The sequence below is a fragment of the Sitophilus oryzae genome, unplaced genomic scaffold (genome assembly GCF_002938485.1).
Source record: "Sitophilus oryzae breed Bouriz unplaced genomic scaffold, Soryzae_2.0 scaffold_1436_pilon_pilon, whole genome shotgun sequence".
Lineage (NCBI taxonomy): Eukaryota > Metazoa > Arthropoda > Insecta > Coleoptera > Curculionidae > Sitophilus > Sitophilus oryzae.
This window is the reverse complement of record NW_022146100.1, coordinates 2,321,006-2,338,230: the sequence shown is the minus strand read 5'-3', so window position 1 is coordinate 2,338,230 and position 17,225 is coordinate 2,321,006.

The following is a 17,225-nucleotide window of genomic DNA, read 5'->3' as shown; positions in this document are numbered from 1 at the left end:
CAAGGCCGAACTCAAGAACTTGGAAGATTCCGTCCGCAACCTGGAATGGGAATCTTGCAACGGTGTAAGACACTCGAAGAAGTTTCTGAGGGCTTATGATCAAGAAAAATCACAGATCTTCCTGGGTTTACGTAAGAACAATCTTCGGATTGTCACGGGGTTTTTAACAGGACACTGTCTCCTCAATGAACACCTCAGTAGATTGAAACTAAGAAGAAACGGCTAATGCAAATTCTGTGGGGGAAAATGGGGAAACACCAGTACACCTCATCACTGAGTGCGCCGAGACGACAACCATTCGTGCCATGAACTTTGGTTTGGGGACGATACTCCATTGCCCTTTTTGGCCATCTTTCCCCTCCCATTCTTTTTACGTGCCCATACCATAGTAGCTGTCTCGATTCGATGTTGTCGATGCTGGTATATATTCGCCTTGTTCTTTGCCTGATCTCCTCATTTCTAATGTGTTCCATCCTTGATATGCGACATGCTCTTCTGAGAAAGTCCATCTCCACTGACTCGACCATCCCTCTTTCTTTTGCTGTAAATTGCCAGCATTCGGCACCGTATGTTAAAATTGGATCTACGATTGCTTTGTAAATCCTTATCTTTGTTTGGATGGATGTTTTATTTAAGCACAGGAGAGGGTTTAAAAGACCGATTACTTTCTTACCTTGTTGAACTCTGCTATGTATATCTTTTTTGGAGTTCCCTTCTTCAGATATAATACTTCCTAAATATTTATATTCGCTACATTTTTTAATTTTATGTATGTGTAGTTCAGGATCTTCAGTTTGTTCTTCTCCTACTTTCAGGTATTCGGTTTTTGTGAGGTTGATATTGAGTCCCCATCTGTCGTATTCTTCCTCAAGTTTCCTCAACATATAGTCGGCATCCTCCTGACAATCTGCAACAATAACTTGGTCGTCTGCAAAGAACAAGGTCGATAGACAGTGGTTGCCAATCTCTATTCCCATAGCTTTACTCTTCCTTCTCCAGTTTTTCAATGCCTCCTGGATATATATTTTAAATAAGGTAGGTGATAACCTGCACCCCTGTCTAAGTCCTTTAGATGTCAGGAAGGATTCCGATAGGAACTTCCCCTGTCTGATCATACTTTTTGGATTTTTGTACATATTCCAGATTGCATTGATATGTTTTACTCACATTTGCCTCAACCAAGATTTCAAATAATTTCTTCAAAGTATTGTTTAAGACTGAAAATGTTTTAAATGTTAAATGTAAAACTTGAACTTAAATCTACACTTAGCTGTTCTTTATGTAATCTTTCTTCAAACAGTAACAGCGTGAGGTGGTCTCGCATCTCTGTACTCGGCCATCCAATACAACAAAAGGGGCCAGAATGAGGACACCATGAATTGATACAGCCGTAACTACTAACTAAGTTATAGATGGGAACGAAGCAGCATGAGGCTCAAGCTACATCCACGCTGGGGCAATATGGGGACACTACCCGTACCTTGGAACACTACTAGGACCTTGGATAATGTCCGTACCTTGTAAATAGTCCGTACCTTGGATCCTAAAAATACGAAACTCTTGTTTAAAATCAAACAAGGTCTAATAAACAAAATGAACCTACCTCGAATTACTTCCGAGGGCTCACTAAATAATAAAGAACATGTCCTTTCTTCCATGTGACATTCTGGAGGACAAAAGAAAAGGGACTCCAACGTGCCAGCAAAATGCAAATACAAGTTAGGTTGGGACATCCAAAACTCTACCCTAAAAATATTCAATAATAATATCGAATCTATAAAAGATAATAACTCATCTTTACCTGTAGCTTCGAAATGGCAGCTGATTCAGATTTTGCAGCAAGATTTAAATTGCCATTTCTAAAAGCAGGATTTGCAACCGTGGCCAAAAACAAAGTGAGGTTAAATCGCAGAGAGGCGCCTTGACATATGACAAGGATCTTGACAGCGCGCGCCTCCACAGAACAGTGAAACGATAGCAGGGTTGGCGACTAGGGAACGTAAAAATTACGCCAAGTGTGCCAAATAACTATCCGGCCTGAACGAGAGGGAATCCGGTGATGATAGGCCCCAGACATCATATATTATATAAAAAAAAGACATGTAACGAACTATAAACGTTACAAAACATACCGTAACAGAACGAATGTATATTACCACCGTATCTTATTATTATATTATTAAAAGTGATGCTAAACATTTGACATGTTCGTGCTTGTTTGAGACGTATTAAAAATCTGAATTACATTATCGATTTTACTAATCTAGGGTTGTCGTCAATATTATGCCAGACGATGTTTTCAAAATGACGCTAATGACGAGAGACAAAACGAAATAATTGAAACTCAGAGAACATCAAAACAACATAACATAGAAATAATACCTTTATATTTGTTTTCAGAGTTTTGATTGTAATTGTGTGTTATTTATATAATCTGATATCTACTTGAAATAAATTGAAATCGAAGTTTTTTTCTACTTTAATCAAATTTGTGTCTGGTAAAGAAAAGACATATTTTGCAATGGATCTTTTAAAATATATTTTTAAATTCTGGTTGTTTTGCGAAACAGTTTTATGTATTCAAATAAAATGGTATAATAAAATTTCATTTTCGTTATTTACTCAAGATTTCTTTGAATTGTTTAATAATCCTCCAGTTATTATTTATGGTTGTTATAATCGTAGTAAGTAAAATTATTTTAACTTTTCAATGTTATATAACTAAATATCGTTATACAAGGTGTCCCAGAAATAGGTGCAAGTATTTTAACTGGTAGTTTTCAACCTCAGAAACAGACCTATGAGTTTTTTTTCGCGAAAAAAAAACTGAAAATTCGCAATTTTTTTTAGTGTTTAGTTAAAAAACATAATTTCTTAATAATATGGCAACATCGGTAGTAACTGTAGATTAAATTTACAAGAAAGAAAATCCAGAAAAGATCCAGTGGTTCTCAAAATTTGAGCAAAAAATCATTTTTTTTATATTTTCAAAGTAAATAACCCCCTTATTTTGGACTTATTTGAAAAACGATAAAGGGAAAATATGTTTCTTTTATCGAGATCTAGCACCCCTTAAAATACTTGCACTTATTTCTGGGACACTCTATACAGACCGGACCACCGTAGTAGTAACATAAGCAGAACCGGACGAATTAGCGTATACCCGTCCGCCGGATAAAAAGCAGGCAAAAAAATGCGATAAAATAAAAATAGGTAGATATGTGATAAGAATGTTTCAGAATTTGTATTTATTCGTGTTTTAATAGCCGAATACATAAATTTTCGCGACAGTTCTCGTGTAAAATTTATTTTTTAAGTAAAATAATGGATGTTTACGAAGTTCGTGAGAAAATTCAAATTGTAAAATGGTATTTCCAAAAAAGGTCTTATCGGAATTGTAATGGAATATTTTAGAGCAGACAACAAACCTAGCTTGTTAAAAGTGTATCATGTGTTTCCGCCCTTAAATTGTTTTTTTTCAGAAGATCGTAAAAACTGTTTAGAATGAAGGACCCGTTTCTCTGGGAAAAACTAAATATTTTTCTGTTGGGTGTAAAATCCCACGTCCATAAATTAATATAATACTTGCTTTGAAACAGCTAGAAACGACTAGCATCAGTCATTAAGGCTGTAAAACCCTAAATTTTAAATTCGAGATTATTTAAGCAAAACCCCTAGAAAGCAATAAAACTCCTAAGACGACACTCTTCTCACGATAGACCTCCCACGGGCTAATACAAACAGATTTTGGATAAAAACAAGTACAATTGTTAATTTAAATATTAAAGTAAAGTTCACGTAATGATATTCTGAAAGTTAAGGACTGTCCTCCTTTTTTATCCAAAATATACAAAAGTATGTGAAATAAATAAACTTATAAGATAAAACAGCCGAATCTAATGAAATCAAATTATAAATGTGATTTGTTTGGTTTTTTAAGGACAGACCTTAAAATATACTTTATTTAGGGTTAGATTTAATCATGTGTATTTGTGTTTACGGTAATTATAATATTTAAACGGATATTAGTAATAATTTGGAACATAACGTAGAAATGGTCATAGTAACGACATCTGTGACAAGTAAGGCGAACTAGACCGGGAACGACAGGGTAGTTGAGGTTTTCTCAGACCAATCAGACGGTTCCTGAAAAACGAACCCGAACAGGATTTGAGAATGGCTCGGCTTTTGGTGGTTCCCTATTCTTTTTACCCGCCCATTTTAAAGATTTCGAGATTTAGGAATATAGTTTTTTGGATCAGTTCGGTACTGACTTTTAAATTAGACGGTCGAATTTTCTCCGTGTAGATCTTATATTATCCAGTGGTTTCTTTTTAATAATTTTAGTAAGTTTTCTATTTAAAGATTTTCTTAAATATTCAATTCTCAAGTTAGGAAATTTTAAACATTTCATGTATAAAGATTTTTAATTTGTTGTTTTAGATTTTCTTTATTATTTTTTTTTATTAACGATTTAAGACTTTCTGTTTGTTCTAAAGGCTTTAGTAGAAGTTAGATGTCATCACACAAATGATTATTTTGCAATTGTTCTTTTTATTAAATTCTAATTTAAATCCAATTGTTCAGTTAATATTTTTTTTGACATATTAATTTTCTGGCAACGAAAATTCTAAGAGAGGTTTGAAATGTATGCTAATTTTAGATAATTTAGATTAGACTAATAAGAAGAATATTTTGTATTTTTAACTTTATCACTTCTGAATTTTAATATCATTTATTAGTTATTTTTGATTAAATTTCGTTCCTTTTTTTTATTTCATTAATTATAAATGTCTTGTTAAATCTTTTTCTTTATTTTCATTTATTTATTTTTTTATATTAAATATAGTTAGGTGTTGTGAAAAATCGGCATTTTATTTTTTTACTCTCACCTTTTCACTAAAATATTAAACTATCTAAAAGAACACTGTGATAACCGGTCGAGTGGTTTAATGTAAAGAATGAATCCAAGACCGAAGTGGAAGTTCTACAAGGAGATCAATGAAGTCTTCGACAGGTTCTTGTTGTTGATGAAATGCTGACGGATGTTGACGTAATAAGGTAAGTGGTAGTAGAATTGTATATTAACTGAATTTAGAAAGAATTCTTACCATAAAAGTGCGATACCTTAATTTCTACTTTTAGCTGGATATATTTTGTTTTTTTATATGTAAACGATAATCTATATTTACGGTCTGAAAAGTCGGTGTTCTCATTATCCAAGTTCTGCCTACCGCTCAGTAAATTATTTTAATTATAATTATATAAAGACCACACTACCATGTTAACGGACAAATCTTGAAAGTTTTGTCACAGAATATACAAACAAATTTTCCACAAACTTTTGTAAACAGGCCAATTCCATCTTTACCTACTGTATCAAGAGTTATTAATAATTTTGAAACACATGGGTGCGTGTTCCCACAAAAACACAAAAAGCCTGATGTGTTGATTAATGAAGAACAGGAGTTAAAGCAAGTGTTCATTTGTGCTACCGCGGATCAAAATCCCACGTTTTCAAGTAATCAAATTGCTGTGGGGGTTGTCCTGCCCATAATGCCCGTATTGTTTACGAATATTTGAACAATACTTTTCCCAACCGTTTAATTAGTGGATATGGAACGATTTTGTGGCCCGCTAGATCACCAGATCTTTCTCCCAATGACTTATTTTTATGGGTTTATGTAAAATCCAAAGTGTATGGTCATAATAGGGCTAATAATCTCGATGAGCTCCAAGTAAAAATACGAGAGGCTTTCCAAACTGTTAGCCCTAATATGTTGGCCAATGTCATACGAGGATTTTACGACCGCCCGGGCTTCTGTCTAGCACAAGAAGATGGTCTTTTTGAACACTTGTTATAACTTTTTTTTATTTAGAGTAATATTTTAGTTTTTTTTGGGGTTTAGAGAATGTATTTCTTTTTAGTTTTGGCTTGTAAACACACTCAAATAATAAATATTTAAGTATTTTCATTTTAAATGTTACCTTAAGTGAAGGTAAACACTTAAAATGAAAATAATAAATACTCACTACAACAAATAGCACAACTACAACTGCGTACTGCCTGACCAGCCGACTAGCCGGCAGTGAATCTCGAGTACGAACGCAAAACGGGTAAACGTAAATTCGTCCGGCAACTTCCTATGTTACTAGTAGCCTGGTCTTCTCTGTATATCTATAATACATCTAACCCCCTGGAAAGCTAGTACTAACTTTTGAAGCGCTTCAGAATATTAAAAAATTCTTCATGTTTTTATAGCTACGTAATACTTTAGCTACTTTAAAAAATTACAGATGAGGGAATCACAGTAATGTCAAACATTAAGCGGAATGATATTTTGGGAAGATCTCAATTTCTAACGTCATTAGAAAACTCGACATATCAAAATATTAATTGGTATATTGCTGATGCAATATCCTGTAACATTACGCAATATCTTAGAGAGGTAGGTCTAAATAAATATCAATAAATATTCTTCAAAGGCTTCGATGTATTTTTAAATTATAATTATACTTATCTATTGCAGATTAATGACAAAGAGCAATTTTTATATCCAAAAAGACATTTAATTTTGATTGTAAAAGAAGACTACGAATATTATATAAATATTTTCAATATGTTTAATATTTTTCCAATGAGTGAAGTATGGATTGCTGAATTTGATATTGACAGCCAAGTAGTTCAGATATCAACTATATATAAAATAAATAAACTATTATTTCCTGGTAAGTAACAAGAGATTTCATATCAAGTAAACGGGCCACTACACTACTCGCGAAACAAACCGAAGTACGTTAGAGTCGAATAGTGAAAAGGATTATTTCGTGTTTCTTGTCTAATTAAATTAAGCCCAGATGGGGCAAAGTTAGACGAGGAAATACAAAATATCCTTCTTCACTATTGGACCTTGACTTATGTCGTTTTATTATAATGACCGCATTTTGACCGCATTTTCAAGCTCCAGAAGAGAGCTGTTCGATATTCACTAGGACTAAACAGCAGAACTCATTGCCGGGACTTTTTTAAGGAATTAAGAATATTGACTCTTCCTTCCTTATTTATATTTGAATCCGTTTGCCTAATACGTAAACATGTATCAGCTTCTCAAGAAAGGCCATCTCACACTTATCCACTCAGGAACGCGGAGGAAGATCTTTATCTACCTACCCCACGCTAGAGTTAGTTAAAAGTTCAATATTATACAACTCGAAAAAAAATGCACAATTACCTGCCATTTGAAATCAAATCCATAACATCATTTTTTTCATTTCGCAAAGCATTGAACTCTTATTTACTAGACAAGGCTTTCTACGCCGTAAATGAATTATATTTGAATTGAAAATCGAATTTGATCTTGAAAACACTGGTCTAATGTTTGCTATTGCTATATTTACTAATGACATCGAAATTAATTTATTTAGAGGTCATTGATATTTTGCTATAAACTGGTTAAATATTTTTGAATATTATTTTAAATTTTTTGTTCTTTGACATTGTAAACATTTATAAATCTTTATTTTAACAATAAGACTGACAATATTATTTATATAATGTTTTGTATTATCTTTTGTTTGTTTGTTTGTGTACCTTGTTTTTTTTTCTACTTTGTTTGTTAGTTTACCTTTGTCTACAAATTGAAAAATTTTTTGACAATAAAGGCATTTATTTATTTATTTATTTATTTATTTATTTCGCGAATAGTGTACAGGCAGATATAAACAACAAAAAATAATGCCTTTTCTGATTATTTTTTTACCTTTTTGAGTTGATATAATTAACCACCTAAATGACTGGTAATATCTGTGTAAGAAAATATTAATTAATTAATAACATGCTTCATCATCGCATCTGCCTAGCAATACTTACCAATTTTGCCCATTAACTAAAAAGTATTATCCTTAACTTTCTGCTATACAGGGTGGCCCATCGAAAACGTTCCGCAAGGCATAACGGCCAGGGTATTTGTTTTTTCAAAAAATCCAAAAAACACGTCAATTTTGTTTGTGAGGGGGACAACTTTTGCCCCAAAAATGATTGCGAAATCTTCAACCCTCTGAGCGGGGTTGTTATCCCCCAACTTTTTTCAAATGGGAAGGGGGGTCAAGTGGCGCCGCAATGAAAAGAGCTTTCTATTCTCTATATTTCCCCGCCTCGTTTTTGAAAATCGGTCGAGTAATTGAGGAAATATAAAGGATTGAAATTTGAAAAGTTTATTTAAACATTTATCAGAGTAAATGATAAGGATAAATTCCTTCGACCAATTTGAGATTTTTTCTTGTTATTTCTAAATGTTTATGCATTTTTTCACTTGTCACAAGGTTGAACGATCAGGTGCGGTAGTTGCTAGATAGCTGTTAGTAGTCATTGGGCCACTTGAGCGGCTTGAGCCAGACAGACAGCCAGATATCCGATATGGATAAATAGGAATGTGATGTAAATCAGGTAAGAACAGTTAAAATACGCTAATAAACAAGAATAAACAGGTTAGAACCACTTTGAACCGCTTTAAAATAGAAATAAACAGGTTTGAGCAAAAAATGAACAGGTCTGTTGTTTTAAGCTAAAAGCGGTTCAAAGCAGTTCAAAAACGGTTCAAAGTGGTTCTAACCTGTTTATTCTTGTTTATTAGCGTATTTTAACTGTTCTTACCTGATTTACATCACACTCCTATTTATCCATATCGGATATCTGGCTGCCTGTCTGGCTCAAGTGGCCCAATGACTACTGCTGTTCTGTGACTTGTGCGTTGAAGTTCTTCTCAATATCGTTAAACTGACCCACAATAGAATTTTCAAAAATGCCAGCCCACACGTTCAATTTCTGAGGGTTTTGTGTGTGCACCTCGTGAAAAACCCTGGGGTTGTCTTCAGCGTTCACTACACCGTTCAAAAAGAAAGTACACTCATCCAAAAAACACACATTAAATAGGAAACTATTACTGTTTGACCAGCGGATCTGTAGCTACGGAAGGAATGCGAGAAAAAAAAATCGATATTGCCACGTTTATCTATAAAATTGCAAAATTGCCAGACATGAACTATAAATTTAATATATTTATAATGTGTTTAGCATATATTCTGACGTATATTACTAAGGAATTTTAACGTAGTTCATATTGTTCGATATGTTTTATTTAATAACTTTCATTCTGTATAATCTGCCTATTATGAAAGTTGAAGATTTTCAACGATATCATTGGCAAACCGGCATCGCCACGCATGGCCGCCTATTCATCGAACATGATTGGCGAGTACGTCACAGGATTTGTTACCACGCGGTTGCCATGGCTTTTACGCCTTTCCTATTCGCTTGCTTTATCCCCAACTTCACGGTCTCTTCTGAAAAGAGTAGGAATATTGAATACTATTGAAATATCCAGTGGCGGTGTCATTTTTTTGATCATTATTACTTTATTTCATTATTTTATACCGGTTATCCTAAACTTTATTCCTATATTTTTAGTATATTTGATAGTTAAGTTGTGTTTTATTGTTTTGTTATCTTGTTATAATGTTTTTCGTTCGTAGTTTTTAATTATTAATATCAAGTTTGATCGTATATTTGTGTTTTAAAACGAATAAATTTGTTAAGGGTAAGACGCTACATAGTCAGACAAGAGAAATAATAGCTAATTTATATAGGTAAGTTAATAATAACGTGGATGAAATCTCATTTGGTGTATTTCCTTGTGTTCATAATAGGGTTTGCGATGAAGAAGCTACAGAGAGTTCGCTTGAGTTGCCGCTTAAACGTAAACTTGAGCGGATATTTCTTTATACCGGAGTTAGCGTATCGGCTATAAAAAAATTCACACAGAAGATAAAAAAAAGGCTGAAAACTAACCCCGATAAAATGATATCCTCTCTGGAAAGAAACGACCACGTGAGACTGCTGTCGAAAAGCTCAACGACTTTTTCGAAGTGGTCAGGAATTTGATAAATAGATTTTATCTCGAATTCAAACTCGTCCCCACAATTAGAAAGCTTTTGCAAAAATTGCAGGAAGAATCGAATTTTCCTTTTGCAGGGAAACGCTTAGGGGGTTATTAAAATCAAATGAATTTTTTTGGCGTAAATGTTAAAATAACAGATAAATATTAATGGAGCGGCCCATTATATTGCAGAGAGAGATATAAATATATATACGCGAAATTCGAAAATATAGCCAAGTATTATCTATTTGGATGTAACATATGGGTAGACAATGACCTAACTTTTAAAAACTGCTGGCGGAGCGATACCATATCTGGTGTAATAGGCACTATCAGATCTACTGAGTAAAATTATGTTTTGTTTGCGCTTCCAAAGTTAACTATTTTCAAGATTTTTTTTTTGCTGGAAATAGTTATATCTAAAATTATGTATTATAGAAAAAAATATAGTTAGTACAGATATATAAATAAATATACCTCAAGACTCAGTCTTGATCATCTGCTGATGGCAGACATGGTTAGGGAAAGTGCGTCCAGTGTAACATTAAAAGTGTTTTGGTGTATTGTACTGATTTAGTGTTTTATTTTGCTGTATAACACCAAAGGTTTCAACCCCCAGCTGTAATTATTTCTTCTATTATATTAACAACACAATAATAAAATGATTCAAAATATTTAAGGGCGCTTTAATAAAAGCTTTTAGTGTTTATCTGCTAACTCAACAGTAACGATTCAAACAGCATAAAGTTTTTTGAAAAAAATTATTAATCTGAGTATTATATTTATGATACACATTATTTTCATATAACACCGTACGCCCATGCTTATTTTATGAATGAAATTGGGCGTGTTTTGTTTACAACTGCGTTCCCCTGCCGATACCCCGTAGCTACAGATCCGTTGGTCACACTATATATTCGCCACTCGTTCACTCATAGTTTCACAAAATTGAAAGCGACGCGACGATCAAAATCGTCTTCGTTGATTTCTTGTATCAACTGAATTTTGTACGGGTGGAACTTGCTTTATTAATATCCTTTGGACACTTGTACGATTCACGCCGGTCTCATTGGCTAATTTTTTTGTACTCAGCGTACTATCCATGGCAACTTGGCCCAATACGAATACCTCCATAGCTTCATTTACTACAGGATTTTCCCTCTGCCTCTTTTTATTCATGCACTAACTCGCGAACAATTTTGCCATAAAGGTGGTTGTCAAGATGGCGTTCATTGAATATCTGCGCAACCCGATTGCCACATTCATTATTTTTAAAATAAAGTTCGATTATTTCCATTTTTTCTGCCAGTGAGTAAAAATTTAACGATATTGAGAAGAACTTCAACGCATAAGTCACAGAACAGCTATCTAGCAATTACCGCACCTGATCGTTCAACCTTGCGGCAAGTGAAAAAATGCGTAAACATCTAGAAATAACAAGAAAAAAAACTCAAATTGGTCGAAGGAATTTATCCTTATCATTTGCAATGATTCATAGCTATTTGTCTAATAGATATCAAATTGTTCATACGGAAAACAGGCAATCTACTAAAAATAAAATTCTGAGAGGTGTGCCTCAAGGAACCATATTGGGCCCATTACTTTTTAATATTTATGCAGCACAAGTTTCTACGGAAGTGGTTACATCTAAAACATACTTTTACGCAGACGACACACAGTTAAGTTATTCATTCTATCCTAATGACATAGATAATGCTAATAAAGTCTTAAATAATGATATAGATAAATTGGTTAAAGCTTCCAGTAAACATGACTTAATTATTAATCCTAATAAATCTTCAGTGTTAATTTTTGGTTATAAACGCCAAGAAGTACAAAGTAAATTAAAAATAATGGTTGACAATAAAGAATTAAGTGCTGTGTCGTGTGCTAAGAATCTGGGAGTTGAACTGGATGTGGATCTTAGATTTAAAAAACATATTGCAAAGCTACTTCAGAGAGCATATTGTAACCTTAAGATGCTTTACCCCCATCGTAAAATACTTGATATACCAACTAAAATAATATATATATAATTACCGATACATTAGTTCTTAGTCATTTTAATTATTGTGATGTATTGTATGGGCCTTGTTTAGACGTTAGAGATACCGCCAGAATAGAAAAAGTTCAGAAATCTTGTTTGCGTTATATATATGGTATTCGGAAATATGATAGAATATCTCATAAACTTAAGGAGACAAAATGGATGAACATTGCAACTAGGCGTAGACTGCACTCTCTGACTCTGTTCCATTCAATTATAATAAATAAAAGTCCACCTTACCTTTATGAAAAAATACAGTTTCGTACTGCTATTCACAATTTGAATTTGAGGCAGAGGGGTCTCATTTCACCCACTCCGCACCGATCTGCATTGTTTGAACGATCTTTTACATTTAATATTTATAGTATGTACAACAATCTAGATGTTAAGTGTAAGAACTCCTCTTTGGGTGAATTTAAGATAAAAGCAAGAAAAATACTTTCTGAATATTGATTAGGTTGCATGTTGCGTGTAGGTGCTGTTTTCTATCTGATTTTTGTGGGAAATTTTAGATTGCCTTTAGTTGTTTTGTTTTTATTATATTTAAATTATTATTTTTTATATTACTTTTTTTTTAACTTTGAGGCTGGAACTTGATCAACAACTGTTGTTTCTCCAGTCTTTTTGTAGTTTGTAAGATTATATTGTTGTTTTTTGTATGATAATGTTTTTTAAACTCATCTGTATAAATTTGTTGCATTGTATATATACAAACTTCAATAAATATATTATTATTATTATTATTATTTACCCTGATAAATGTTTCAATAAACTTTTCAAATTTCAATCCTTCATATTTTCTCAACGACTAGACCGATTTTCAAAAACGAAGCCGGAAAGTATAGAGAATAGAAAGCCCTTTTCATTGAGGCAACCACTTGCATCTGATGCGTGTCAAATACTCTTCAGTAATCAGTAATGGCAGTAAATAAGTAAGTAAAGACCGACACGAAACGACAGACGTCTCTCTACATTATTCGACTTCGGCAAACCTTGGCTTACTTCGCTAGTCGTGTAGAGAGCGTTATTAGTTATTTTTTTACAAGAAATGTGGAGATGTATATCGACTTCGTTCAACTTCTTATACCTGAAAAAATACCTGAAAAAGCGACATTAGAATTAAAGAATAAAAAAACAACTTACAAAAAAATAAACTACATATATGAAATAATAATATAGCTACCAAAATACAAAAAAAATAACAATAAGAAATTAAGTATTAACATAAATTATGTTATATGTTAAAAAAAACATTATAGATAATTTATGTCTTTTATTCACTCTAATTTTTGGATGTTTAATGTAATTTGACGCAACTCAGAAAATATATTTATTTTCAATATTAACATAGGAAAATAAATGTATATTAGTAACTCCTTAATTTCTATTTTTTTCTAATATGAAAATATCTAAAGAATAAACTATATCTCCTTTAATAACATATTTGATGCAAATGATTTCTCATTGTTTTGAATAGGCCTTCATCATTAGGGTACCATAAGAATATGCAGCTTTCAAAATCTGAAAAAAAATATTTGTACATCACAATGCGTCAATGAGGTAAAGAATAAAATCGGAACTATAAAGATGACATTAGATTAGTATGGAATTTATGAAAATAAAAAAATTGGTAGACGAGGTTTTTAGCTTTAATTTTTTTAACTAAATAAGATCCTTTAACATGCGCCCTTAGATTGACGATTTAATAGTCCAAAAAAAATCATTTTTGAGAGTATATTGTGAGAAAATTTAATTTTCTAAGAATAGTTCCAGATTTAAAAGTAGGTAATACAAGATTTTTGTCTATTATCTTCGGGAGAAAGAGAATGAGAGATTCAATAAACCAAAACGTCTAATAAAACAACATACATATCTTTTAAAAAAAAATTTTTAGTTTGTCATAATATATTGGGATGTGATCCGTTTATTCTAAATAATAAAATTAATTAGATTTTTTAAAATTTTTATATGGATATACACATTTTTTAGGGCACATATTTTCACGGCCGATAGATCTCGATAAAAAAAACGTTTTCTCTTTACCGTTTTTCAAATAAGTCCATAATAATTGAATTATTTTACTTAAAATTTAAAAAGAAAATGATTGTTTAAAGTTTTAAGAACCACAGATTTTTTTTTGGTTACCAACTTCTTGTACAGGGTGAGTCAAATCCGACGCTTTTAAATGGAAACATCCTTTTCTATAGGAGATAGACGAAAACTAATATCGGTGTCTGGAGCTCAATTTTCATCAAAAAAATGATGGTGAAAACCGCACATCAATATCTGTTACCGTTTCGGAGTTACGGGGTGTTTTTCAAAAATGAGCATAGCGAAATGAGCATCTCTCATAGCAAATATTATTTTCGTTTTAATTGATGCTCACAGCTAGAATTTTTTGCATGAGAGCCGGTGCCGTTCAAAGCCTACTTATTTAAAGCGGGCAAATTTTTATATACTCTATATCTCGAAGAGGAATCGAGCAAAATATCAAGTATGTTATATTTTTGGAAAGGTAATTTTAAATTATTTTCAATAAACTAAAAATATTCAGGGTATCCCATATAAAAAATCAAATTTTCTGTTGATAATTCTTAAATTATTAATTTTAAAAAAATTATACTTAAACCATTAAATTCTACGTAAAAAGGTGCTTTGTAAATATTTTCATAAAAATACAAAATTTTCCATAGCACAAAAGTTACAGCGATTTGTTAAAAACGTATATTTTTGAAAAACACCCCGTAACTCCGAAACGGTAACAGATATCGATATGCAGTTTTCACCATCATGTTTTTGGCAAAAATTGAGCTCCAGACACCGATATTAGTTTTTGTCTATCTCCTATAGAAAAGGGTGTTTCCATTTTAAAGCGTCGAATTTGATCCACCCTGTACATTCATTACTTGTGTTGCCATTATCATTTTTTTAACTGAAAATTAAACAATTTTTTCAAAAATTCAACATTTTCACTTTTTTGTGAAAAAAATTGGTGTATTCCTGAGATTGAAATATATCACCTCAAAATTTAATGCTTATTTAAAACTCTTTCTGGATAGTGTATATCATATTCTTTTTTATATTTGGTAGTTGTTTTATTTTACATTTAACAAATAAACTTTTACATATCGAGGGCTAAAAGGTAGAACCTTGTATTTACGAAAAATTAATTTCACTGAAACCAATAAAAACCTCGTCAAGCTAATTAGGGTGAAGTTTTTACGAAGAAGAATGATTATTTTTCCATTTTACTGTCTAATTATATGAAAATAATAAAAATATATCAATCCATCTCAATTTGGCCAAAATTGTACTTGTAGCCCTCGATATTTTTCATTATGAATGCAGCATATTTTTATATGCATTTTTTGTTAAAGGAAATTATACATTTTATTAACATACTAACCAATAAAACACTTTCCGTTGTCATCTCCGAGAATGGCCCAATAGTTAACGCCAAAGGTTTGTGTGCCCTCGCTATCATTACCAGTAGTATATTTTTGATTTCCTTATTCGACTCGTACCAAAGACTTTCGTAAATACTATCAGCTATTAAGAGACTCTTAAAAATCAATAACTGTTAATTTAAGTCTTGATTTTGCACCACTGAATATATTTACTTGTTCTTTAATGGTGTGCGCTGTCCAGGCAAATATAAACATTTGAAAAATCAGCAACCAAGCGAAGATAAATGCGAAAAGCATATTTGAAATATCACTGGCCTAAAAAATATATTTGTTACGAATACTTTATAATTTCATACAAAAAAAATTTTAATAATGGGTTGAGCACAGTATATTTAAATTAAGGTACTATTACCGTTATTAACTTAATCATCACTGATGCAACATTAAAAGACGTCAACAAAAATTCTATCAGCGTTGCATATTTTGCTCCCTCATTAAGATTGTTAACAAACCTGAAATTTTAAACTTACTCTTTTAAAATTCTTTCTAGTTTATTCATTACATTACCTTATTGCTTCTTGGTGTTCAGAGACGCAATATTTTATAACTGATATTGCATCTTGATTGGATTCTTCTGCTATTTTGTGATATTTTTTAATCATGACACCAACTACTGATATTTTCAATGAAGCAAAGTTTATAAGCGAATATAATGAGATTTGCGATGCGATACTAACTATTGGTGGTAGAATACAAAAACAGACATTTAATACAACTATAAATGTTTTATGGTTGCTTTTTTGTATTGGTAAATACATTTCATATAGTACAGCTTTATTTTCCATATCAAAGTCCTTGATACCAATTTTCGCAAAAGACATGAACGCTGTAGTTACCATAGCTGCCCAAGTAGATATAGTGTAAGCTATAACAGCTTTGTTAACTAAGGAGTTATAAGAATAATATTTCCTCAATATTTTTTTCACATCTGGATCATTATTTTCAGCAATTCTTTTCTCCAGCTTGATTACATCTTCTAACATAGAATTTATACCATTTTTCTGATAAATTAAACACTTAGTTGTTACTATTACACTGGATAACATGACCGATCCACTAGTGCTTAGTCGGTCAGTTGAATCGGAACTGTTTAATATTCTTCCGAATTCGATGATCTCGAGTAAAGTTAATATGTGAAATTGTAGTTGAGCTAAATACTTGTAAGGTAAGTAAAATAATCTTTTTTGAACTGAAAAAAAGTCACTGGACCACATGCCACTCATTATCATAAACAATTTTGTTTGAATTAATGAATTTGTCATGTTGGCGTTTGGTGTTACAAACACAACTCTTTATGTTTTCTGAAAAAACTTCCTTCGGGAAAAAAGAAACAATTACTTAATTAATTTGATTGTAATTAGCTAAAATGTATTTAATTGTAACCTAAGTAACAATAAAAGAAAGTAACTATAAGATTATGTATTATTATACATTGTTAAGGCAATTTTCGAAAAGATTAATAGCGGGTAATTAAAATAATTAATTGAACGATAATTTATTTTATATATTTGGAAAATTGGAAATAATATATTTATTAGCAATAATTCCCGTGGATATTCATTTTTATTTAGCGCAACCCAGAATTTTTTGAAGTGAATAAAAATATAACATTTTTTTGTACTAAATACAAGAAAGAGAAAACAATAGATATAGAAAATAAATGATAGCATTTAAAAAAACAATTTTCTCAGTTAGAAATAATTAATCATGTTTGTATGATATTCTTTAAGACTGTGCTATGGAAGACCCTAGAATTTTATCAACCTTTTTGAGTCG